The sequence below is a fragment of the Falco peregrinus genome, chromosome 11 (assembly GCF_023634155.1).
Source record: "Falco peregrinus isolate bFalPer1 chromosome 11, bFalPer1.pri, whole genome shotgun sequence".
Classification (NCBI taxonomy): Eukaryota; Metazoa; Chordata; class Aves; order Falconiformes; family Falconidae; genus Falco; species Falco peregrinus.
Window position 1 is genome coordinate 19,242,417 of NC_073731.1, and position 26,291 is coordinate 19,268,707.

The following is a 26,291-nucleotide window of genomic DNA, read 5'->3' on the forward strand; positions in this document are numbered from 1 at the left end:
GTACAAGGAATGCATAAAGCCTATAAGCTCTTTACCAGGTGGAAAAGCCATTCTGTGACAGCTAAGGATGAGATGAAACAAAAAAGACTAAATTCAACAAAGCACACATATGCACTTTCTGAATGAAGTTAACTGAAATGTCAAGGGAATAATCTGAGTGATAAGCAATATAGTGAGGCACACAGTAAAACCAACTTTCAAGTGTGCTTCCAGTCAGTTTATTGCTTTGAGAAAACATAATTTCAACTGTATTTTTTACACCTGCAAACTAGTTACCTGGATTAGCCTAATACCTAACATGTGCCCTGTTACTTTAGTCTCCTTGCCAGTGCTGCCTGGGCTGACACCTGACTTTGGTGCTTAGAGCTCGGGCTCAGGCTGCTGTGTGTTTTGCTTATGGATTGCATCATTCACAATCTTATTTCCTTAGCTTTGCTTTCAGAAATCTATCAACACCCCCCCCCCCCCCTTTTTTTTAGCTCTTTTTCTTCTGTAAAATGATACCTGTCATGCCTTGAAGCTCGGTAACTGTCCTTTATGTAAGCCTGCAAATTCTGTTCAAAATTCTTTGAACTTTGTTTAATCCCTTTCTCTGAATTAGCTACTTTTCATTTATAGCCACAATATTTTCCTTATGTTCTATCTCAAATGCTTTGTTTCAGTTAGTAGGACTTTTAATTTCTTACTTTGTTCTTTCTTGTATTTTAAAGTGCTCAAACCTTTCTGATTCTACTTATCATAGCCCTTGCCTTAGACATGCTTTTTTGGAGCCTCAGCTTCTCACTTCATGTATTTTCCAAGAGTTTTTTTATTTCAGTGATTACTGTCCCAATGGGTAGAGTCTCTTCTGATAAGTAATTTAACCAAAGTTAGGGGACATTTGTGTCACTTGTGAGTTTAGGATTTAATTTCTTTTACCAATAGGCAAATCATCATTAGTTTCTACAGTGAAGATGAAAAGTATGAGCCATTCAAGTTAAACTGAGGGTCTGGAGAGACCATAGTCTTAAAAGCAGTGAATTTAGGAAAAAATGTAAACTTTCTTAGTGTGATGAAACATAATACACTCTTGTGAAATGCATTTCAAAAAATGAGAAGTGCTAATTAATCATGCTTTCAACTTAGTATATGAGTTCACTTTTCAGCTCTGACCTTAACTAAATTAGGTGGCAAACACTGCTTATTACATTACTCTTTAAAAAACATAAATTAAAAAATCTTTATATTTTGCCTTGATGAAGATCATAATGTGAATTTAAACAGTTGTAAAACTCTTCCTTCAATTACATCATTTACTCCTGCAATGACTCCTACTGAAGTCCCTGGGAGTAAGGGAATAAACCACCCAGCCCATGAGCAGGGACAGTTGCTACTCTTGTTCTTGCCATAGCTCTGTCTTGCCTGATATCCTGCTTTGTCTCTGCCAGGTTTTTTATGAAAATGAATTATCCTTTGTCAGTATGTTGTTGTTAATTTAAATAATTCTTAGCAGATTAGTGAGACACAGGTTTTCTCTGCAGAAATCCTGCTGATTAGACTCTGTGGCATACTGAACATCCAGTTATTATTTTGCTTTTAAAGACCATTTCAAAGTAATGCCTTGAATAACCAGTAGACTCTTCTAAAAAAAGGTAAAACACTTGCTACCTCCAGTATCCTAGAACAGTGGTTGCTTTCATGCAGTCTAAAATTTTAATTTTTCCACAACTTGTATGCCTTGTGGGTCTGGTAAGTTTTGTTTGTTTGTTTCATATATTGACATTCCAAACTCTCAGGTAGCTGTTCCTCTTTATTCCAAAACAAAGCAAATGGTACAAAAAAAAAAAAAGAAAAACCCAACAAAAAACAAAAAAAAGAAAAAAAACAAACCAAAAACCAAGAAGGTTTGAGATTAGTAATCTCCTCATGTTCTGAGCAAACAAAAGTGATGCAGGAAAATAACTCTTCAATAAGATGCCTCAGCTTCTGTAATTGCTTTCTTTAGGCCTTTCTGATCTAACATAATCACTGTTGTGTAAGCCTTTTACTTCTGATGGACTTACTGATTTTTTTTTTTCACTAGCTCTCAGCTTCTGATAAACCCTTCAATTCATGCCCCATCTTCCTGTTTCTGATATGCAGAACACATGTCAGAACAACTGCCCTAACTAGAGATGAAAAATAGTGAGAGAAACTGCAAGATGTAAGAAAGAAGTACAAACATGAATACAGTATGAGCTTTAGAATGTTAAAACTGAGAATCTAGAGATTCAGTTGTCATGTAAATGAATCTGAGATATTTTTTTTTTTTGTTCTTGTTAATATAAAATTCTTTGGGTTGTAAAAGATTCAATGAACACATGGCTGTTTCTCATTAGTGGTGGCTGTCACTAAAATGAATATGTTGCTGAGTGTTCAGTTTCTGGGAAACGTGGTTGAAACATGAGCAGCTCTCTCAATGCAGAGCTCCGAGTCAGATGTTTTCAGAGGGGATGTTCCCCATTAAGTAATGACAGAGAACCATACGGAACACATTACAAATCGAAATACTGATTGATGAAGTGCCTGTGGTCAGCTTTCTACAGAAATGAGAATTTTGAACGTATTATCACGTCAGCATGGAACTGATCTCACGTACAATTGCATTCTGTTCTCATTTCTTTTTTGCTTTGCAGTCTCACACGTGCTGTTCCAGATCACGTTTATAGCCAGCAGAACCTCGGACTGAAGGAAATAAACCATCAGGTTTGAGCTCTGGTGTTTCATTGTTTTAGCCCAGTTCACAGAAGCCCAGTAAGTCTGAGTTTGTTCTGGTAAGCTGTAAGTTCTAAGTAAGTTCTGGTTTATAGCTGGTAAGCTATAAACTCTTTCTCCGTGTAGCAGACTTCTCCCCTCCTTCCCAAGAGCCAGGAGAGGGGCCTTGGAGATTGCTGGAGCATGCCAGCACTGGGGAGGGAGAACTGGGATCACCTGGTAAGGTAGGGTAGGTCCTGTGCAGGTTTGAATGTATAGACTAAATGCTCCACTTTGCTTTCCCAAAAGCAGATGCTTTGCTTTTCCCACTTAGCTCATTTGCAGTTCAGTGAGGAAAATCAACTGGTTAATGCTGACTTCAGGGCAAGATTGCTTGGTTTGTTTGCATTCAAGTTACTTATTACTCTAGCTTCAAGTTCAGGTTTGTTTCAGATACAGTGACCTCTCCTGTTTTACACAGAAAGCAAATAGGGCTGGTCATACAAAATGTGTGTAGCTATTCACTGTGTACACAGATTGCAAGTGAATGCACGTCTGAGTCACAGCACATTTAAAGAAAAATATATGGTCAAATGGTAAATTTAGAAACTGAGGTCAAAGTATCTAGCTCTTTTTTTGCCAAATGTTTCTTAAATGGTGCTTCAGTAAAAGCCTGAGCAGGAATAGACTGAGACACATATTTAGCACAGTGTTATGAACACTTGAGTATTTCTGTTTCTGAGATCACAGCATGATATTATTACAGTGTTAAGGCACATCAGGTATGAGAGCCAAGTCTTGCTTATGCCTTTGCTAATGGAAACTCATTCAAGTGAATAGAGTTGCTTGGTTTACATTAGCACAGCTGAGGCCACAGGTTGGCCCAGTACCTAAAAACCCGAATATAAGGGGAAGTAAAATCAGATGTCTACTGTGCCTAGAAATGTGAACGGTGGACTGGGTCTAAAGAGAAATATCAGGCATTGCATTAATTACATGGATAAATTTTAGGGTCTAATTTTTCATAATCGCTGATTTCAGACAATCAGAACCTGATTACTCAGAATTGTTATGAATACACAGCCCTTAGCTGAATTGTCTTAAAACTAAATCTTTGAGGCTTACAGCAAAAATTGTAAGTCTCCTAGCCTTCTTAAATTCATGTGAGGTTGTTTTTTTTTCTTTTTTGAAGAATCAGCTATGGCAAACTGTTTTCCAAGGATCTAATTTCCACCCTTCAGACCTCTACAGATGTTCTTGAAAACGCAGAACAAATGTACCTTGCTGATAAGCAGTTTGTTAGTTTTCACTTTGTATTTATTCATGGCAGAAGTCTGTATTGGTAAATAGGCAAACAATAGTGTTTAAGTGCTTAATTAATTCAAAGGATAAATAAATGTAGAATAAAATGAGGAAACGTATACAAGCAGCTGTTCAAGGATATCAGATCTTAAGCTATCCATAACATTTTTTCATAATTATTTCAGTGTTCTTCCTCTGTTATTAAAAAATATAATGCAGACATTATAATGATCAGTAATTAGCTGAGATTCTACTACCTTCCTGATATTTTTTCATGAATTACTTAAAGTCTTTTTGATAATGGTGGATAGTCATTGGCAACAGACACAGACTTTTAATGGGGCTGAAGGGCTTCATGGCAGGAGGAATGCTAGGAGAGCTGCAACCATCATTCAGATCACCTTCCTTATGTACAGTTTTCTTACCATACGAGAAGACCCTACCAGTCTTCATGGCTGAGCTTCCTCCATACCTTTATACCAGAGCTGTGAGCTCTGTTCTCAGAAAAGATTGTTGCTTTTTACTTTTGGTACCATCCAGAATGCAAGTCTGGGCTTAGATGGGTGTTGTAGTTTAACCCCAGCTGGCAACTAAGTCCCACACAGCTGCTTGCTCACTCAGCTCCCTCTGTTCCTGAGGGATGGGGAGGAGATTCAGCAAAAACTTAAAACTTCTGGGTTGAGATAAGAACAATTTCATAATTACAATTGTTATTATAATTATTATATTTTAATGAGAGAGAGGGAGAAAGGAATAAAAGCCAAAAGGAAAAAAAATCAAAAAACCCTCAAGTGATGCTCATTACAATTGCTCACCACCTTCCGACCAGTGCCCAGCCAGTACTCAAGCAGCAATTGGCAGGCTTCGACCGACTCCTCACAGTTTATGTACTGAGCATGACATCATATGGTATGGAATATCTCTTTGGCCAGTTCGGGTCAGCCGTCCTGGCTGTGTCCCAATTTCTTGTGCCACTCCAACCTTCTTGCTGGCAGGGCCTGCAAGACTGAAAAATCCTTGACTTAGTATAAACATTACTTAGCAACAAATGAAAACATCAGTATGTTATCAACATTATTCTCATACTACAAATCTAAAACACAGCCTTGCACAAGCCACTGAGAAGAAAATAAACTGTGTGTGATACTGAAACCAGGACAACTGGGCACAGATCAGGAAAGACTCACTGAGCTGGTATCTGGCATGAGCTTCAGATCTCATGTTATCCTGTAAGTCTTGGAGGATCAAATACTCCAGAGTCCTCACTGAGACTGCTTCGCCCAGCCTAAAATGAGCAATAGGAGCCATTCTTACTGGGACAAGAGAGCAGCTCAGGTAAGGAGAGGGAAATGTTGACGGCATATTCTCAAATCTTGTGTGAATCTCCAGAACTGTCAGCATGAGATATTCCCATAGTACTCTGTTTGGCCTGGGACAGATGACTGAGTCTTTGGTGCCAGAAAAGATTAGTACTGGACAACTGGGTGCCCTCTAGCATAGGCACACAACCACGTTTCTGGCAGTGTATCCAGACGATCGGTTTTATGACTTCTAGACTTGTTCTGCAATGGCATGAAGCAAGGGTTCCCTGTCTCCTAAAGCTGCTCAAACCAGGGCTGAGCAGGCTTGTCACACAAACCCATGGCCATGCATTTGAGCTGCTCTCCTGAGCTGGAGCTAGCACTGATGTGAATGCATGGTGAACAAGCTTAGAGAGAGATCAGTCAAATGGGTTTTCTGCAGGCCAAGGCCACATTTTTCCTTCTAGCACCAGGCACCATCAATCTCATAGACTATAACAATGCACTTGAGGTTTTCCCATGGATCAGATAAAACAAGGAAATTCCTCTTTCTGCTTCCACTGAAAGTTTCTAAGCTTCTGGTGGGACCTAAATCAGGGAATTAAAAATCTAGATATTATTGAATTTATGTTCTCCAGGACTCAGTTTGTTCTTGTGTACATGAAGATAACAGCATCATTTTGTCTGAGATAAAAAAGCTCAGACATCATTATATATATTGCTGTAGCTGTTCTTACTATTTTCCACAAGTATAGGTTATGGAGAGAGAAGATTTGCCAATATAATTAGCATTATTACAGATTTCTGTTTCTTTTTGTTACTGTATCTTCAGAATGGCTTTGTCTGATTCTGTTCCTTTGAGGAGGATTGCTTTATCTTTTTAAGTTGCCAATTCTTACACATTTCATCAGTCTTAAAAATAATATTTTCAAAATGCTCAAGTAACTTAAGACCTTGTCTCTTTCTCAGATGTGATCTGGTGCTTACATGTAGGCCTGGAAATGCATTACCTGCCAAAATTCTAGTGAAACTGGTGTGATATAGACATCTAAGACTTCTGAGACTTTTGGCCCTTTTGGTCTCCTATAGAAGATCTGGCACCAGTACAACCATTTAGGTTACTGGTATGTGTTATTATTGAAAAACATCCCAGTACAACCACATTTATAGACATAAAGACATCTGATGTTGTTGCTTCCCTGTACTGCTGTTTCCTTTCTAGATTGAAATAGGTGATACTTCTAAGAGTGCCAGTGTAACTGCATCAATATTAAATGTTGCATTAACTATATCTGACATCTTGTTGAAAGTTGTGATGTAGGCTCCTAAGTGCTAGTCTGTTTTGAAACCAAGATTTAAGGTCTAATTCCACAAAACTTCTTTGCTGTCTTTGTAGATTGGGGCATTTTTTTATATTTGACTCTCCTGAAATTTTTCACAGTTCGGTTTATGCTGCCAAATAAGATCAGGATTCAGACTTTGGGTAGGACTTTGGGTATTGTTATTTCTGTCTCATAATAACGATATGACAAGGATTAGGAACATTGTGAATGTAGAGTAAGGCTTGCAGCTTTTGGAGCAGAACTAGCTTTCACCAGAAGTGAGTCCGTGTTTAAGTTGCAGTTCTTTTATGGGGCTTATTTTGAGCTTCCTTAGAATTTGTGAGCAGTCATCTGAGAACTAATCAGCACGGCTGCCTAAAATGTAAGCAAAAGTTTTTAGATGTGGTGGGCAGATCAGATTGGATATGAGTTCTAAGAATGCACAAAATTAAGTCAGCTTTATTTAGCAACAGAATGGTTACTGCAGAGTGGTAGAACCACACGTGACTTGTCTCCAATATTGCAACACCATTAACCAGAGAGATTGGACACAGAGATGACTGTTCTTGGCCTTGCTATGAATACCAGTAAGATGTCTAACCATTGCCAGTCATGCTGTTTCTCAGCTCATGTGTTAATCATATACAGAAAAAAAAGAAAAAAAAGAAAAAAAAATCAAAATTCTGGTTTTCCCTACTGTCACACTGAGTAGCACCTAACTTGCAGCTGGTGGATTTCCATAGGCCACTCCAGGACTCCTCCCATCAGAACACCACACCTGGTTAATCATGTCTGGCTATCAGGTAGTAACTTTGGGTCTACTGGTTCAATGGGAAAACTGGTTTGGACCCAAGCTTCCCTATGACTGTCACAGTCGCAGTGTCTCTGTATCATTCATATATTGATCTCCAGTCTCTGTCCCATTACAGTATTGATTATCTAACATTAATAATTACTTTTTTTTTTTTTAGTACCATGGAGTTTCCACTACCTTTTGCTTTTCTGGAATCATGTGGGACACCCACTCCTAAAAGAATCTCCAGACCCCTTCTTTTTATGTCCATCTTCTCTGTACGGTGCAAACCCATCTTTGCTAGAAGGGCCAGCAATTGTTGAAACCTCATCATGCATTATACAGTTATATTTCTTTTTATCCCTCTGGGTTTTTTTTGCTGAATTGTCTGATTACTGAAAAGCATGAAAGACAGAAGGAGAACATTAAGCAAAGGTGGACTTCTTTCTTTTTCTCAGGGCCACTCAGCTCCCAAGAGATCTGAAACAAGAGTCCCACTTCTGAGTCCCACAGCAAGAGTGTGTTTTTCTGTAAATGCTCTCTCATTCTCTCTTGGTCTCACTTGCTTTAAAGCATACATCTGACACAAATTAATCTGCAGGGTTTTTAGTCATTTCCCATCCGCTGCTAGGGCAAATTAGACTTGCTGATGTTGTTTTGGCCTAACCCTGAAGCAGCATGAAAGGAATGGCCCAGAGGGAGAGCGAGCATGTTCTCCTTGGCTCTTCTTCCCTGTACTCTCTGGCCTGTTTAACAAAAAAATGAGTTCAATTGGCCTGAAAGGCACTGGGAGATTGAAAACCCCTCTGTAGTACCTTAAAGAACCAAAATTACTTAATTAATGTGGAGGCCATTATGTGCGGTTACCGTATGAATAAGTGGACTGCCTGAGTTACAGAGCAGGAAAGAGGAGAGGATATCTGAGGTCAGCCTTGTCAGGGTAAAGGAATCCTAAACAATGAGGGCATTGGTTTAAGATTTGAGGAAGAATTTGAAAAAAAAGGCCCTGAGAGTGAAATTAAATGAAGCATGGGAGAGTATTAGTGGAGATTAGCAGTGCTGTGAAGGAACCCAGAGCAGACTGCCAATCGCCCCTAAGCACAGGCAGCTTTAACTGGGCTGCTGCAGACAGGAATTAGGCAGTACACTGCTGGAGTTTGACTGAAAAGTATTTTCTTGAGCAATGTTAAAGAGTTTCTTTTCCATCCTCCCTCTCTTTCATTGACTTCTGAAAGTGAACATGCCCCTTTCGGCTGCATTTATTTTTTTTTTAACCAGGCAGACTTATGACAGAAGTAGAAAAAACAGAGTCAAGATTTTAAAAGCACTCTGGCACTCTCAGTGTGAATGTGAGATTCACTTAGTAGCAAAGGTTGTCATTGTGAACATACTGCTTCAGATGTGAAGAGGACAAAGCCTACTGAAACTAATTAAATTAATGGCTGTGTTTATAGTTGAAGTTGGTGAAGAAACTGATGACATGCATTTGTTCACATATAGAATAAATGGATGGTTACTTGTTTAGTGAAAATTAGATTATTTTTCTGAAATATAAATACTTACAGTGATGTAAATTTTTCAGAATTCTTTGATGTTATTTTGAGATTTTTCTCTCTGGAGTTTATCTTATTAGCCGTGCTTTCTAGAAAGCAGTACCTGTGGTAGAACAAGCATCCACAGGACAAGAACCAGCTGAAGGCTGGCATATTTCAGAAGATTTTGGCTACAGTATTTATTTTCTCGGCTTTCGTTTCATTCACTTTTTTTTTTGAAAGAGTATTCACTGATGTGTTCTGGAGCAACAATCCTGACTGCTAGATATGAATTCCTAGCACTTTTCTTACCAGCTACAAAAAAAAATTGTTGCTAAAAGCAAGGGGAGAGAAAGTGAATCATCCCTCTGAAAATACTTCTATTGTGTGTACGTTTTCCAGAAGACAATGGACTAGATCTTGAGTAACATTTGCAGAGCTATCCACAGAATCCCAAGTTGAGACCTGCCAGAGCTTTTAGCAATTCAGGGATCATATTTAGACCACATCCTTCAGTTATAACTAATGAACCCAGTTGACTGTATGGATTGGTAGTGTCTTACAGCCTTGGAGAATAGTCATTCAGTGCTTTGGTGTTAAATGCTGCTGTACGGTGATATGCAACAGCTGGTTGTATGGACATAATCTTAATATCCATCTTTGGAAAGCAGCATTGTATCCTTCTTTACCTCTTTATTCCTAAAGACTGAAAGTAATCTTGTATTTTACAACAGTAACTCTCAGTCACTGGGGCTTAGCCTTCCAAGGCAGCTCTGGAGGTGGCAAGAGAACCTGTGTGCCTAAACTGCCTCTGAGGAATGAACTGAAAAGCTTAAGTTGCCTAGTGAAGAAGCATACTTAAAACTTCACTGGTTCATGTCCCTAAAACATTTAGGTGCCTCTGGGAAGGGGGTGGGAGTGGAGCCCTGACTGTTAATAATACTAATAGTTTTCAAGTAACACTGAAATTGAAACACTGACTGGTGTTTTAAATTGAAGTGAATTGGTGGGATCCACACAAATGGTGCTTCACTGCATATACTGCATTTCAGAAGCAGATTGGATGACATTTTCCAATGTTCCCTTTGCAGCAATTGTTTCATTCCTCTGCAAAAGAACAATTTAAGTAATTGAATTTTCCCTCAGGATAGGAAAAAATTACCACCCTCCCAGCCTCGTTTTTGTTTTCCCTTCTATTAATTTAATTGAAACCAAAATTGTTTGAAATATTAAATACCATTGGAGGCCTCTCATTACTAAGGCTAGAGCTGTGTGGGAAATGCTTTTCTAACCTGCAAAACTTTTGCATTTTCCTGAACATTCCTGTTCTGCTCTGAGATAAAACCAAGCCCCTTTAAAGGCAGGAGTATGTGTGCTTCTGTTTATGTATGGGTGTTAACATTATGAGAGTGGTGTGTAACCCCCTGAAGTTTCAACTTCAAAATACCTTCCTTTTTTTTTCCTGACCAAAGAAAACAAAAAGAAAAAATAAGAAAAAAGTGAATTGTTCCATGATTTCATTCTCTATCCAGAGCATGAGCAGGCTTGTTAGCAGGGCACTGCCTTTCAGCTGAGTACTCTGCAGGTTAATATAAAGGGCATCAGAAGTCTGAAATTAGTAGGAACCAACACAGAGCATGGCCCCACAAGTGCTTAGCCAGACTGCCTTCCAAACATACCTTGCAGACTGGCTGAGCAAGAATTAAATTCCCCTTGGAAAGCAATGTTGCTTTGGGAGACTTGTGACTCACTAGTCACCTGGTCTGTAGCTGTCATGCAGGACTTCCCTGGTAGTTTTCCAAGCTGGGCCTGACTAATATGTTCTGCCTGGTCTAATGAAGTGCATGCATGTGGCTTAAGCTGGACTTTGCAGCGAAGCAGAGGACGTGCGTTCTGGCAGTCAGCTGCGGGCCCAGCTGAGGGGCAGAACTTTACCTGTTGTACCAGAGATGAGGCCAGTCCCACATCATGGCATGTGAATTTAAGACACAGCAGAAACAGGTCAGGAAGCCCTCCAGACAAAACCCCTGACCAAACCTGTTTTGTGTTTCCGCAATATTATTGTTTTTTTACATAAAAAAGAAAATCACACCATATAAATGAGAAACAAAGATAGGGTTGTTTTTTGCTTAACTCTAGAGCTAAAAAAGCTGACGGAGGAATAGCACGCCCTTTAAACAGCCTGCATTGCTTCTGGTAACAGTAACATATGTGATACTCCTGCTAGTTCTGAATTGACCATGGAGTTACTCAACATATCCTCCTGTATTGCAGCACTGATTGCTCAACATATGGCCTAAATAGAGTTCACAGCTGAGTGTGACTTTCTGTTAATGTAATGTATAATGACTAAATTTTGCCAAGTATTAATCTAATCAGCACTGGAGGACACGTTTAGTTAAGAATGCTTTTTTTCTAAACATGTTGCAGGCAATATATTCCTGAACCATAAACTGTCCTTGTTTCTCCACTCCCATCTGAATAAAACACAGTAACTTTTTATTGAAAGATTTTTGTGTTACTTCAAACAGACTTTAACCCTGACACTGCTTCTTAATGAAATCTAATTACAGAAATGTGATTTCATTTTGAGAGGTTTTCTGCTGTCCTTGCCAGTTCATAGCAATTAGAAATCCTTTCCCTCTGAGCTCACATAGAAGAGAGACTCATATTACTTAAACTTTCAAGTCGCCTTTTTCATGTGTGAACCACAAATATATTAACTTTCAATGATTCACAAATTAAGCTAATAAAAATAAAAGCAGGGAGGCTGGTAGCTTCATACTTTCTAAGAGTTTGGGAAGGTTTTGTTGTGTTGGGTTTTTTTATTTATTTTAAAAAACTGGAAACCAAGTAAAGTCTCAAGAAAAAATGAGCAAAAACTACATAGTTCTTTTAAAGAATTCAGAATAACTAAACCATTATTAAGATTCCTTTTATTGGCTGGTGTTCCTTGTAATTGGTTAAACTACTTAAGGAAGTATTTCAATGCAATCATTAGCATAGAAAGCTTGTTTGTGCCTTTTGATCATTGATGCTATCAGGGAAGAAGTTGGATTTTATTATTCTTGAGAAGGATGAGTAGAGTTCTGACTGCCATCCATGCTTCTTGCTTGTAACATAATATATCTAAGATCCTTAAGTTGCATATAGATATCATCTTACTTCCTCTCATCAAATGTTTTCATAATAAATGCCCTTTTTGTACTATTTATTATACACTATCCAGTGAGCTCCTTGGGAATCAAATAATTTAGAACTAAGGGGGAAAGAACACATTCTCTTTTTTGTTGACTATGTGGACTATATTATGCCCTCGAGATAAATACTAGCTTTGGGATTTTAATGAAGTATCTGACTTTCTATGATTCAGTGTGAATAGTTGTAGGAGCTAAATCATCTGCCATCTGGATTTCATCTGTTCATATTTGACCTAGGTCAACAAGGTCTACCAGAGTAGGGATAAAGAGGTATTTATGCAAAGAAATGCATCAGCTAGTTTTGGTTTGGCAGGTTTACCAGCACGTTCTTTTGCTATGAAAATTGAGAAGAAATCCTCTCAGGTAAAGCTTTCCTATGTTTCTAGTGCTTCCAGCCTTGAGACACTGTTGCCTTACTGGATTTTGCTTTTGGTTCTCTCAAATCAGCCCAGAGGTGAGATGCTTGCCATGAAGAATGTCAAATTAAAAGCTGGCTGGTCTGAGAACACTTTAAGAGTACCCAAAATAGTCCATGGCATTTGTCACAGGCTAAATTCATTCTTAGTAGTGAGCAAGTACTGTAGCAGTGCTTGGTCCTTAGTGACACCTGGTAGCAGAAATCAAGGGATTCTAGTTTTTAGCCTAAATTGCTTAGAAACTATAATTATACTGTCATGGATATGTAGTTGTACCTTTTCTGGACTGAAACCAGTGAGAACTTCATACTAAAGAAATCCATTATGGGTGCACACGTGAAGCTGAAATTTTGATCGAGAGAGAAACTGTACCATTTGTAGAGTCCTGCTGTCCTGGGTAGTGGCCAACAGTCAAGCTGACTTTGAAAAGTCTGTCAAAGGTACTGTCAAAACATTCTTTGTTAGGTAGTATAGGGACATTTTATGTTAATATGCTTCGGAGTGAGGCTAGAAAGTAGTTTTTAAAAACACACTTGTTACTGATTTCAAAACTGTGTTTGGTGAATCATTAGCTCATGTTGTCCTCATAGGTAATCCCCATTATTTGGGCTGACTTTTAAAATGCTGATGGGAGCACACCCACATAAGCAGAGCTGAGCGAATAATGAAACAGTGAGTAATTTATCTGATACATTTTAGTTACTTTCAGGATGTTTGCAAGAAAATTGATTTGGAAGGGTTAATATTTTACATTGATAAACAACTACTAAGTCCTGGAAATAAAAGCTGTGCTGTCTAACTGCTCTCTGCCTACGTGTGCGCACATGCAGCTCTGGCACGCAGGCTGGCAGATGCAAACGAAACCTTCCATTCTGGAAAGCCATGTCTGCCACTCTCCCCCTCCCCCAAACCCTGCTTTCTGCTGATATGTTTGCCAGTAAAACCCAACCCTGCGAACATTTGCAGACACCAGCCACAAAAACAGGCCAGGCATAGCAACAGTTAAAGATTAATAAAAAAATATATATATAAATATATTAAGAGCCACAGAAAATAGGTGGGTTTTGTTGTTTGTTTTTTTTTTTTTCCCCTCTCAGCTGTCCCCTTAGGAGCATTTTACTGGGAAGGAAAGTAATTTAGTTATCACACTGCTGTTATAGGGTGCTGAATGTTTGATTTAGGCAAAACTTACAAATTTGGTTCCTTATTTCTGCTTACACACACTTCATAATGTCTTTCAGAGAAGGCTTTTTAAAAGGCTTTTGAGCCATTGTAACTAAATTGCATTGAAAAGTTCGGGCATCGTCATTCAGTTTCCAGTCATGGCCACTGCAATTTAGACCGTAAAGGAAAAGAAACCTGAGGAGGGAGGCTGTTTCAGAATGAAAAGCGTGATGGCTGCCCACTCTCAACTATTTAGTCAGAAGTCTTGTTTAACAGTGTCCTGAGTTACAGGAATTCTGCATTTAGCAGCCGGTTCCCTCCACCCCCTCCGCCCCATGTATGCGGAAAGCCTCCATCAGAAATCATGGGGAGAAGAGAGTTCCACGAGGTGAGTGGGAGGTTATCCCTTATTATAAACGTATTATACTAGCACTTTATTTCGAACCCTTTTGCTCACATGCATGATTTGTGCAATATGCTCCTTGACTATCTATCTGACCTGTGAACTTATGTGGTGAGGAGGAAATTCCTGGCTTGGGGAAGTGGCTATGGTATTAATTCATATAAAGTTCCTATGTTCGTCAGAACAAAAGATAATGCTTAACTTGCTGACTGCTCAGGCCTCTGATTCTGTAATGTACAGAAAAGTAGATACACACTGCACGCTTATCAAAGAGGGATTAAAGTTGCGTATCTAAAGCGTTGGGACAATTCTCTCTGGACCCAGCTGCATCAGTTACCATCAGCATAGCAATAAATAAGTCTTTTAATATAGATGAGAAAATGTTAGAAAACTTTACTACACCTTGAAAACACATTTGTGGGCCTAAAAAGTTTCTTCTGACTATACCATCTGGCCCAAAAAGTTTCTCTCTCACTGTACAAACCCTGCCTTAGCAGTATCCCAGGTTATCACTTCTAAAGTCTCCTTGCAGAGCAGGATATATGTCTCCATGTGTTTCAGCATTGGAAAGCCCCAGTTTTGAGTGGGAGCCATAATTAACACTACTACAACTACATCTCAACAGCTTTCTGTGCAAGGGAACCCGCTGTCTTTAGTTCAGTCTTGATCTCTGTGCCTAAATTAAGGGCTAACATTAATTTGGATCCAGAGTGAACATGGTTGTCTTACCCTCAATGAATTCCAAACAGTAACACCTTTCCATCACTTTCCTAGGTAACCTCATACATAACTTTCCTGTTCATTTATTGTTCCTCCCAAAAGTGTAAAAAGAAGTTGTTAAATGGAATTCTTCAGAATAAAATCAGGACTTCTACTCAGTCTGAAGCATTACAGCTTCAAATCCTAAAGGTGGTTTGCCCTTTTTCGTGGCCTGAGCTTAAAGAGTGTATACATGTCCAGATTACTTTTATTAAAAGAGCAGGTTAGACTGCAGATGCATTACTTGGAAGAAACATAACAGTCTGAAAATGTGCAGTGTCCTGCCCGTACATTGCTTGTCCTAAGGTAGCAAATCTGGCATCTTAAAAGGCAGTATGTGAATTTTGTGAATTTGATAGGTTTCTCTGTTTAATTAAAGGAAATTATTTTGCTAAATTGCAGCTTTTCTGGCTGATAGAGCTGCAGCTATCACACAAGAATTTCTGCTTAATGGCTATTTGAAGTAGGTGTTGAATTATTTTATGTTCTTATTTCAGTGTGAGATTTCTATTTTTAAGAAATAATTAGACAGTGATTACATTCTGTACTGTTATATTTATTACCACTTTAAAACTTTGACTTAATCAAATTTTTGTAGTCTCATAGGAATTATCATGGTGATTTATGCTGCTTTATGTTCTGTAACTAGTAACAGACACTGGTCCCCATCTCCCTTCTGTGCTCTGAGCACTTGATATGTGATGCTTTTTTAGCTGGCTTGGTTTTGTGCTGTCCTGAACAAATATTTCCGCAGTTGTCTACCACTGGATTTAACACCATCAGTGTAACACCTGATACTGTCCTGACTTGCACGGATCACTTTCAAGGCTTAGAGTCCCTGGCTACTTTTCTCCCACAGTTTACCAGGCCATTTTTGTAATATCAGTCTTGGAAACGTATCTGGACCCAAACTGCTTCTTTTCAGACACTTTTGAGTGGTCCCAGTGATGAGCTGGCAGAAGCAATCACACCGTGCAATAGAAAATCGGTCCAGAAGGTGCATTTGACAAAATGGTATTTTAAAAAATTCTCTTTTTCCCATGTCCAACTGCCTCATCATGTCTGTTTGGCTACATCCTTGTAATCTAATGAAACTGGTAGATTAAATATTTGCAATGAATAATTCAAACCCCTCTGAATTCCCCAGCTCTTTACCTTCCCCACAAATTTCCAAATTATTTGAAGAAATAGATTTACTCCGTGGTACTGTTTAGCAGTCCAGATGCACCAATCCCAAGCTGAAATGGTTATGTTTCAGGAGGAATGTAACTGTTGAAAGTACATGATTATTATTTTCAGTGAGCATCCTTATTTCATTGAGGATGAAGAGAAATAAGAATATAAATTTGGGTTTACATTTTGAGTTATGTATGAGGCTTAAAAATTAACAGGGAAAGTTGTGAGTCTGGTTAATATCACAAGAGAGGATCTGTATCAAGATCTTTTCAAGCAAGTCACAGCTAAAATTATTATCATGTTCATTGCTTTTCTGTTACAGCTTTTCCATGTCTTTGAGTGCAGTAAGGATAGGTTGAGAGTTGCATTTCATTTTTTATTGCATTTCCACATCTCATAAAATCTACCATTATCTGCTTCCCCTAAAAAAATATGCAGAAGAATCCCATGTCTACTTTCTGGTCTGTTTACATGCTTCCAGAGATGTTTCATCACCAAAAAAGCTTTTCTGTTTACAGATTCCAGGTATACAACACAATGCACAAATTGCTACCCATGGAATAAATTCAGGCATGCAGGTTGTATAATTAACTCCGAGACTTCTAAATTACGTATTGTACTAATTACATATAAAGAAGCTAATTACATGCTAGAATTGTTTGTTGCTGCTTGTGCAAATTCACAAAGCACAGAACCTTCTTTATCGTACCATGATTCTACAGCTATCAACCTACTGAGGTTTGATGATTCAGAAGCAATGTTTCCTGAGGTCAAAACAGGTCATTGAAGTATCCTCGGAGATATAAGTTGTGGCTTTTTTACATCCTGACTCAGCTAGGTTTCTGATTCTAGGTTCAGGCTTACGACCTCACTTTGTTTTCCTGATCAGACTACGGAAGTTGCAAAACCCTGGTGGAAAATATACATAGGAAAGCCACATTTTCCATATAATTTTATTCCAGTCACTGAGATTGCCTTGGTACTAGTGTATTTCATTAGAAGGTTGGATAGTTTCTGTTACTAAAATAATGGAGTGATATGAGGGGAACAAAGATGAAGGTATTTTCAACAGGATATCTTGATGAAGGTGAGAAAAACAGTTAACACACCATTTCAGGTGATAATTGTCCCTTTTATTTTCTAACCAGCACTTAGCCACGTTACTGGGTGGAATCTGACTATCACCACACTTAAAATGAGGCAACAAGCAACTGCAGGAATGTCCAGATAGAAGTGCAAAAGCAAATATATACATTTGTGCCTATCTCCTTGATCTTAACACCACAGAATCTAAATATCTTATCCGAGAACACCATGCCTTTCCAAAATTCACTCCAAAGCTGGAAAGATTGCGAAGGGATGAATCACAGAAAATTCTTGCGTTGTACTGACATTGTATTCCTGTGCCTTATGAACTCTGGACATCTCTTGTCTACTCTTTGCTTCATGGGGAATGATACTCTGATATAATGCTTATCTGTATCAAGTGGAGGGCAGACCGAAAGCAAGGATAATTGCAGTGAACAATATATATTTTCCTCAAAAGGACAGTGGCACTGTCTGTGGCACTTACTTGAAAGAGGTAATAGGTTGGACAGACACACATAAAGGAGGAGATGTCCGGTATTTTTTCATCCTGTGTTCAAGTTAATCTCCCTAACCAATGAAATGCACGTATGTAACATTTGTGTGAGTATGGACTGTATGTCTAGTATGCTCAGTGGTCATCCCTGTGTTTTGGCAAGAGGTTATTAGAGATTCCTTTAAATACTGAGGATCTGGGCCCTTAACCCTATGACCACACAGGAGAAGACAGAATTACCTAAATGAGATTTTAATAAATAACAAGTAAGTATGTTAGACTAGGGGCCATCAATGATCCAAGTCCTTTCTCCTAAAAAAAGCCAGCATCATTGTGTTAGCATTAGAACACCCTCTTGTGATTGAAAACACTTGTAAGGCGGTGCCAGCATGTTGCTGTTTGCATCCAAACAATAATCAAGATCTCACACAGTGATGATTTGTTGTCAGCTATTTTTCCCCACACTAAACAAGTCTGACACTAGCAGCCCACAAGTTAATTAACTCAAGTATCTGGCATGGGAATCTACATTATAGCTATCAGAAGAATATCCACAGAACTGAAATAACCAGCCAATTGGACTGATGCTCCAGGAAGATGAAGAGTGTCTCCTTGAGGTAGAAAAGACAGGTGAATGTTGATAAACAGGGTTTCCACACCCCACCTCCCCAAGAAAATTATTTCTCAGGTTTTTGTTTGTTATTTTTTTTAATCTTGAAAGAAAATTATCTGTATGCACTGAGCCGATGTGTTAGACTGGATATTTTTCACTTGTACTTCTAATTTCTTATTACTTTCTATCTCTCTTTTCAACTTTTCTCATATACCTTTAGCCTGTTCTTAACACACAGAACCAGGTTCTGGCATCAGTTTGCTTTTAGTATCTGCCCAGGTTCCTTGATGAGAGAAGATTGTGGAATACCTTGCTATTCAAATACTTTTTGTTGCTCCCTTAGGGTACTGTTGGCATCACATGTTCATGGGGCAATCAGAATTCAGAAACAGAAAAAGTTTTAGGAATTCAGCACTATTGTCAAAGCATTGCAGTAGGTTAGAAGAGTTGAGCTGTCTAAGACAAAAAGGTAACAAGAACAAACTGAGTTAATAGGACATTAATATTTTGACAGCTTCTCAAGTTGCCCATATTTCTGGGTTTTTTTTCTGTATATCACAGAATTAGAAGAACACTCATCTGTTTTGCTGTCACTCCCACTGTATTCAAGCAGAGCTATGGATTCTCAGTCCTTTTAAGAGTGGGGCCTGAGTTGTCTTCTAAGCAGAGAAAAATGCTGCAATATATCCTCTTGCCACTGTAACAGTGAAAGTGAACTTATCTTTTTTTTTTTTTCTAAAAAGATACAATCATGTGCCTCATAACGAGCGAGGAATATATGTAGACAGGTTTATACAGAAAGCCTAGTTTAGTAACCATAGGCAGGTCCCAGGAGAGCCAATGGAGGAATATATTTTTTAATTAAAGCAAATTAGATCCCTTCTGTGCAGACAGGCAAGAGCTGTTGGGTCCATACCCATTAAGGAATTTAAGCATTTGGCTTGCAGGGTCATATTTACACACCAAAATTAAATACTTATGAGCACTGTTTGGTAGAGAGTTGCTTTACTCAGTAAGAGGTTCTTGAAAATCACAGGTGAATCAGAAAATATGCAGAAGTGAGGGCTGCTTCTGAAAACTTGCGGCTTTGCTAACTGTGTCTCCACAAAGTCAGGTGTTTCTCACCAAAGTTCTGGTGCAGTGATCTATTCCTATCTATCTTTTGTGTAGCAGATATTGGCATAGAGTAAGAGTTCAAAAAGATATTTCTCTACTTTCACAGCCAGAAGAGTTAAAGGTGAATCATTCTGTTAAAACTGTATTTATTGTGAAGAAAAGGAATACAAGATTCATTAACTCCCAAGAGAGTATAAGCAGTGGGATAATGACGACTCAGACCTGCAAGGAACATTACACCTTTGGAGCATGGAAAGCCTCAGTAGCTCTATAAATTGGTAACAAGCATATTCCAATTATAATACCATTGGCTAGATTAAGAATTCTGTTTTGGGGCTTGGACCACTCATCAGTTACTTAGAAGGGAGTCTACGCTATCATTGGAAAGCACCATTACATCAAACAACATGTCTACTTGCTGTCAGTTGTATGAACTACAGTAACATTAATGTAACTGCAGCAGCATTAAGCTCATCTCAAGGTCTGAGCATATTTTCCTGCAATCAGTGCTGCAGTGAGCTAGAAGGGAAGAGAGTCAGTCCCCCTTTTGCCTGCTCCTGAGCTCTTAAACCACTATGAGTGGTCTAGTATTGATAGCCCCCAGCTATCTGGTGCTAAACTGGGTCTGATCCATTCTGGCCAGTCCAGTTTTTGTTCAAGGGAAGCTGGATGTAAATGGTTATGTGAAGTTGCACCTTTTGCAGGTTAGAAGTAGACTTCAGGCTGGCTTTACCCATTCACCCTCTCCAGATTCGAAATCATCTCGGCTGCTTGGCCAATTTCAAACAATGACAGAACAAAGAAGGGGGGGGAAAACCCCAAACCAAAACAAACTGCCATGAACTTGAACTCTTGTTGTCTTGCCACTGTTTAATTGGGGGTTGACATAAAAATTTAGTTGTACATCTGTGGCAGTGTTAAATTACATTTATTAAGAAATAACTTTTGCAGCAATGTGTAGACTTTCTCTTGATCACTTTTGCACTGAGCTATAAGGTTTCACTACAGCATTCCTTTCCAGGTTGCTGCTGTTCAAGCTGAGTGTTAATCATTAAGTGAATTTCTGCTTCTGCTGGGTCTTCCACAGTATTTTCATTTATTATTTTTTTATTTCGCAACCATTGCTTTCATCCTGCCTTGGGTCATTTACTGTTATTCAATTTATCCACTCTAATGGAGTGGCAAATGAGACTGGCATCGAAGGTATGCTTGCTGTTGATTCCCAGCATATTTTAGGTCATAATTGCACCAGAGGGCATTGTGAGAAGGAAGTTCTTCCTTGTAACATTGTATGCCTGTGAGCTATATGGAAAGTGATCATGAGTAAGACTACATTGTGTGCAGGTCACTAAATTAACGGATTAAATTAAAGGAAGTTACTTTATGTGGAGTCTGTCCATTGCATGTGTCAAACCTGAAACGGTCATGTTCAACAAAACCTGGCACGCTATTATATTTTTATAGATTTTTTTTTTTTTTTGTCAGAAGATAAGTTCTGAAAACAGCATGCACTGCATGCAACAGTGATTTTAGAAGGTCCCATTGTTTCCATTTGCCCTTGCTTGCTCTCTCCCTTGCACATGTCTTAGCCCACACATTTAAAAGTTCCTAGCTAGATTCTGCAAGTCCATGGCTAGGAAAGACAAAGGCCTCTCCTATAGGTGCAAGTGTCATAAAGCTCAGAGGCACAAACTCCTCTGAAGGAGTTGCCACCCATTTTCAGACTATCCACAGTTGCAACTATTTGGGCTAGGTCTGTTGAAGCCTCCAAAGAAATGTCTTTAGGAATTGCACATCCTGATTGCAGCGTGGACATAATGTGAGTCAGCCATGAGACGTCCTGCACGTATTGTAAAACCACACAAGGATTCAGATGAGTATGCACATCAGGGTAGTAAGTGCAGTCATGCCTTAATGCACATCTGTGCCTAGAGGCGTGTTGTGAAGTGTCTTCAACAAGAAGACCCCACCAATATTTTTACATCTTATGTTAAGTTCTCTAACAGGCTGATGAATGATTTAATAAAGTTTTTTTTTAAGTTTACATAACTATTCTGTAAACAAAGTGCCACATACTTCATAGTTTAACACTAAGGAAGATAAGATGAGGACATGCCAGTAAAGAATATCTTCCCATTATGTTTTGGTTTAAAGTTGATTCCTGTCACAATGTGTATTCTAATACTTTACTGAAAGCAAAATTTTTGTCAAATTCCTCTCAATTTCCAGGAAAAGATAATCTAAGATACGCTGTTAACTTCATCCAGAGAGATAGGAATAACATCAGCTGGAGCAAGGATGAAGCAGCACAACTCTCCTCTTAACCTACGATTGTCATTGTACATACATGAATACTGCATTAGAGTAATTCTCAAAGTTAAAGAGATCAGAATCCAACATGTGTTAACATCTTTCATATCTCTACATTCAGGTTTCTGCAAATGCACAACTCCAGATAAATGAGGTAAATCAATTAGTTTATTCATGGATAAACAAAGCAAATGCTAATTCAAGAGTTCCTGTACTCTGCAGTTACAGCACAGGGACAAATGGAAACAGCTCCATCTTGCTAACTTGATTGTGTGTTGTGCTTATAAATGTTTTAACTACAGTTCCTCAAAAGGACAGAATACATAGATCTCCATGTTAACCGCTCCTTGGGGGAAAATGACTGTGCTGAGCAAAAGTTGTGCTGGTATGGCCCAAAGAGCACCAGCTTTGCATACAGGGAAGTCAGTGGGAGTGCAAGCGGTTTAAATATAGGAAAAATCTAATTGCCAGTAATCATGCAATTACTTAAAATTAGTTAATATAGCTCTGAAATTAAAAATTAAAAATATTTCACATTCAGGCAGTGATATATAACCTTGGCATAAGGATGTACTTTTGGCAGAAGTATACTGTAAACACACAGTAAATGGAAAGCCACTGCCCTAAGGAGCTATCAGTCTTGGGTTCATTACAAGATGCAATCAGGGAAGGAAACAAACAAATAGATGAGAGCTGAAACAGAGAAGGATGTGGGAAGAATAGTGCAAACATGCTCTTTCATAGACATGCTGTGTGCATAATATCACAGTGAGCTAGGGGTCGTCCCTGGGAGTCTCCTGCTTCATATTGTGGCTTATTTAGGCAAAACTCCCACGGACTTCAGAAAGAATTTTGTCTTAAACAGAACCAAGGAGGGGAAATTGGGGCTTGTCACAAAATGATGATCAGTATGTGCAAATGAACCAACGTGCTTCCCACTATGCTGGCTTGGTGTTGCAAAGCAAAGCAAAGCTTGGGAGAAACAAAAAAGCAGCTTTTTATAATTATAGATCTTTTTGAGTTAGCCTGAGCCCTCCCCTTTCCTTCCTTTACCTTCCGCTTCTCCTCCCAAAATAATAACACATTTTACCAATAATTTTGAGGAAGTCTCAGTGGGCCAGATGGAATTTAGAGAGAGGGATCTAACAGAGTTTCATTTCATTCTTCCTTCTCCTGCTTTTTCTCCCTCCCATGATTTTCTACTTGCAATTTCTTTCTTTGGCTTATTCACAACGTGAAGGCAGTAAGGCAAAAATAGAAGTTAATGGTACTACCACTGTTTGTTTCTATTAACGTTTACATGTGAAATGAAGGCATTTTGGAAGAGAACCAGACTGGCCAGTAAAACCTTTCACCCTCGTAAACTGTACATTTGGTTTGACTTTGGCTTAGATCCCAGAACTTGTCACAAGCTTTATTATAAAGCTGTAGTTCAGCTAGAGTTTTGTTAGCTTTATTACAACAGCTCCCCTCCTCAAAAGAAAAAAAAAAAAAAAAAAGCACAAGCAAGCAAAGCCTTTGTTCATTCTGAATGCTTTTCAGATTCTGGGGAAAATATACTAGAAAATGCAATTAGCCAGATAAACTGGTCAGCATCAATCATCAGAAAATAAATGAAGTTTATCTACAATTTACAAAAATTATACATCACCTCCTTAAAATAGTCCAAGAGTGACTAATCATATAAACAATAAGGCAGCCACCAATACTCCAGCATGTTACAACTTCTGAGAAAGCACAGGCCTAGCACTGCCAAAGAAGAGGCTACAGATCAACTGGAGAATGATATGGACATCTGGAGAGAAGATGCATGCTACGCTTCAAGAGGAGATCTTTTTTATATATATATGCTTTCCTAAAGGGGTAATTTAGCTCTGCATGAATTCACTCAGAAAATATATAAGGAAAAAAAGAAGAGGAGGAAAAGAAATGTGTTACACGATATACAATTATAAAACTATTAGTATCATCCTGCTTTCATGCATCCTGTGTCTTTCATGCACAGAACCCCCTTGGTTCAGGACCAAGTTCACGTAAGAGCAGTACGGGATTTACACAGTGGTAATAGGATTTAAGGGGACTGCTTTATACCATAACTATTAATGAATTTTTAAAACCCATTACTGCAGACTGAAGAGTTATTGAGAGGATACATAGAAGTGCTCTGAAAGATCAGTTCATAACACTTGGTTGGAATTTGAAACATGGTCTTGTAGCTCAGGGATTAATTTGAGACACAGAAGATCTAAGTTTGCCTTTTGCTTCTGTCAGTCAATTCCCATGTAATCCTTGAGTAAGTTGCTTACACTACCTATATTTCAGTTCCCTGTTGAAGAAACGGTGACCAGAAATTCTTATTTGAGTCTAGTTTAGGCTGGTCTAAAAAGTTTAGATTGATCTTCTAGTGTAGAAATTTTTAGTCTTTGAAAACTTCTTGGGTCAGGAACAGTTAATCAGCTATGTGGCCTTGATTTTGATTGGAATTTATAGAAGCCAGATTCATAAAAATTATTTGATTCCCTCAAAATGCAAACAGGCACATCAACTCAATTTTTTCACAATACATTGGTGTCTAATTCCAACAGAAATAATTACAACCTTACACTTTTCAATGTAACACCACAGTGTTGGTGATTTCTTGCTCATCCATTGGAAAATGCAAATTCACAAAATCTTGAAGTTTACTGATAACCTGTTGAGTCCCATGTCTTCTTCAGCTGTTGCTGTCCAGGGCTGTCTGGAATCAGGGTACCCAGGGAGCAGGTCTACTGAATATCTCTCTTCTCATGCAAAATGTTCAGTGTTTGTACATGAGCAGTACTTTTTGTGAGGGAAGAAAATAATTTTTCTTATTACTACTCTTGGAAAGCAAGCAATTTGGGTCACCAGCAGTTAAACCCAGCTCCCATGCCAAGGCCATGGCTGGTAATGGCTGCAGGCTGCCTTGGTATTGTCTGAATCCTTCCTGTGGAGCTGGGCTTAAAAGCTTCACCTTGGTTTGGACCAAATATGGGCCTGGTAGAATCGTTGTCATCACTGGTGAGTAAATCATACACAGAACTTGTCCTTTTTCCTTCCTGGAGTACAGCATTGTCTGATGTTGTTTTGCTATGGGTCATCTAATAGAAAGTTAGGCACCCTGCTATACTAGTGCATTAGTGATGTCCATCAGCAGCCTATTGAGGTGAGAATTTGTGTAGCAGATGAAGGTTGTATGCAAATGATCATTAGCTTCATTCAAGGAGGAAAATCAGTTACGTACAAATACTTTGCTACTGAATTTAAGCTCACAAGCAACGTGTGGAACTCTCAAGAAGTCTTCGGTAAACATTGGTTTGCAAATTTTGATCTGATAATCAGGAATTTTTAAGCTGTACTTGAAAGTTTGCTAGAATTACAAGAATGTAAAAGTAAAATTATGAAGGACTTGCATCTATCAATAAAAGAAAATCAAAATGCAGCATGAAACTAAGGGCCCACTGCTCTATAGCATAGCATGTATTCTGAGAGGGGTTGAGGATGAGGTTGTTTTAACAGTCAGTAGGAATCAGAGGCTCAATACCTCTAAAACTCTGTCTCTGTGCTTTACATTCTTACTGCTTTCTTTGAGGGGGAGGGAGGTTTGAAGGTCACAGAACTGATCCATTTGCATAACCAGGACCAGATGATGAATTACTTTTTTAAGGATTTTTTTCCTCTGAAAATTTTATCCCAGAAAAGCACGAGGACACATAAAGTCTGTGGTTGAAAGAAAATTATATTAAGATTACAGAAATACTGTACGTCACAGTGCTATGGGAAGTGGCTTTCCATTGTTTAGCATTAGAAAAAGAAATACTAACAAGTCAGCCTACACAGCTGGGGCTTGTGCTGTGTAACAAGTTCCAGATAAAAGAGTTTTATAACAAACCTTTAAATATTGCGCCCAAACTGAAAGTATATATATTGGGATCTCAGACTGAAAAGAAACCAGTAAGCACAATTAACGTTCAAACTAGATTAACTGTCATTTTAGCTTAACAAGCCTCCTACTCCATTCTTTTATGCTCCCCCCTCAAAAAAATTTGGAACTCATCACTGGAAATATCATCTCAAAAATTTTTCTGCTTTCTATTATTTAAACCAGAGATGTATGTACTCGTTTGAGCAAAATAAGAATGAATCTAATTTTTTTCTTAAATCGGAAACAGATCCAGATGAGGATTTCAAAATTATGAGAACACTTTTTTATTTAGATTTTGTTGCATATAAGTGGTATGTTCTAGGGAAAATGCTGATTATTGTCAAATGTTGAAGACTAGGTCGCAAAGCCCATTGAAGCCGCTGGGAAAACTGCGAACAATTTTGACGTGCTTTGAATCAGGCCCTTTCTGGAACAGTCCCTGGACATAACACATGGGATGGGCTGAAACATATCTCATTATGCTGCTCTAAAAGCTCTGTTTATCATGGCAAACTGACAGGTTTGAGCACCATCATCCGGTCTGTTTCCTTCCTTGCAATTTGTTTGGCCCAGTTTTGGCCTGGGCTGACGAGCTACTCTCAGATAATGACCAAGTATCATTTGGGTGATATTGCGGACCTAAGGCT

At 38.6% G+C, this 26,291-nt stretch overlaps 1 long non-coding RNA gene across 1 annotated transcript in view; it reads left to right on the top strand.

Annotated features, from left to right (window-relative positions):
* LOC114012529 (uncharacterized) overlaps positions 1-26,291 on the top strand; it is a 141,332-nt gene that overhangs the window by 58,035 nt on the left and 57,006 nt on the right. Inside the window, exon 5 of the long non-coding RNA XR_008749170.1 lies at positions 2,655-2,724. This is a non-coding gene — a long non-coding RNA (uncharacterized LOC114012529). The remainder of the gene's footprint in view (positions 1-2,654; positions 2,725-26,291) is intronic.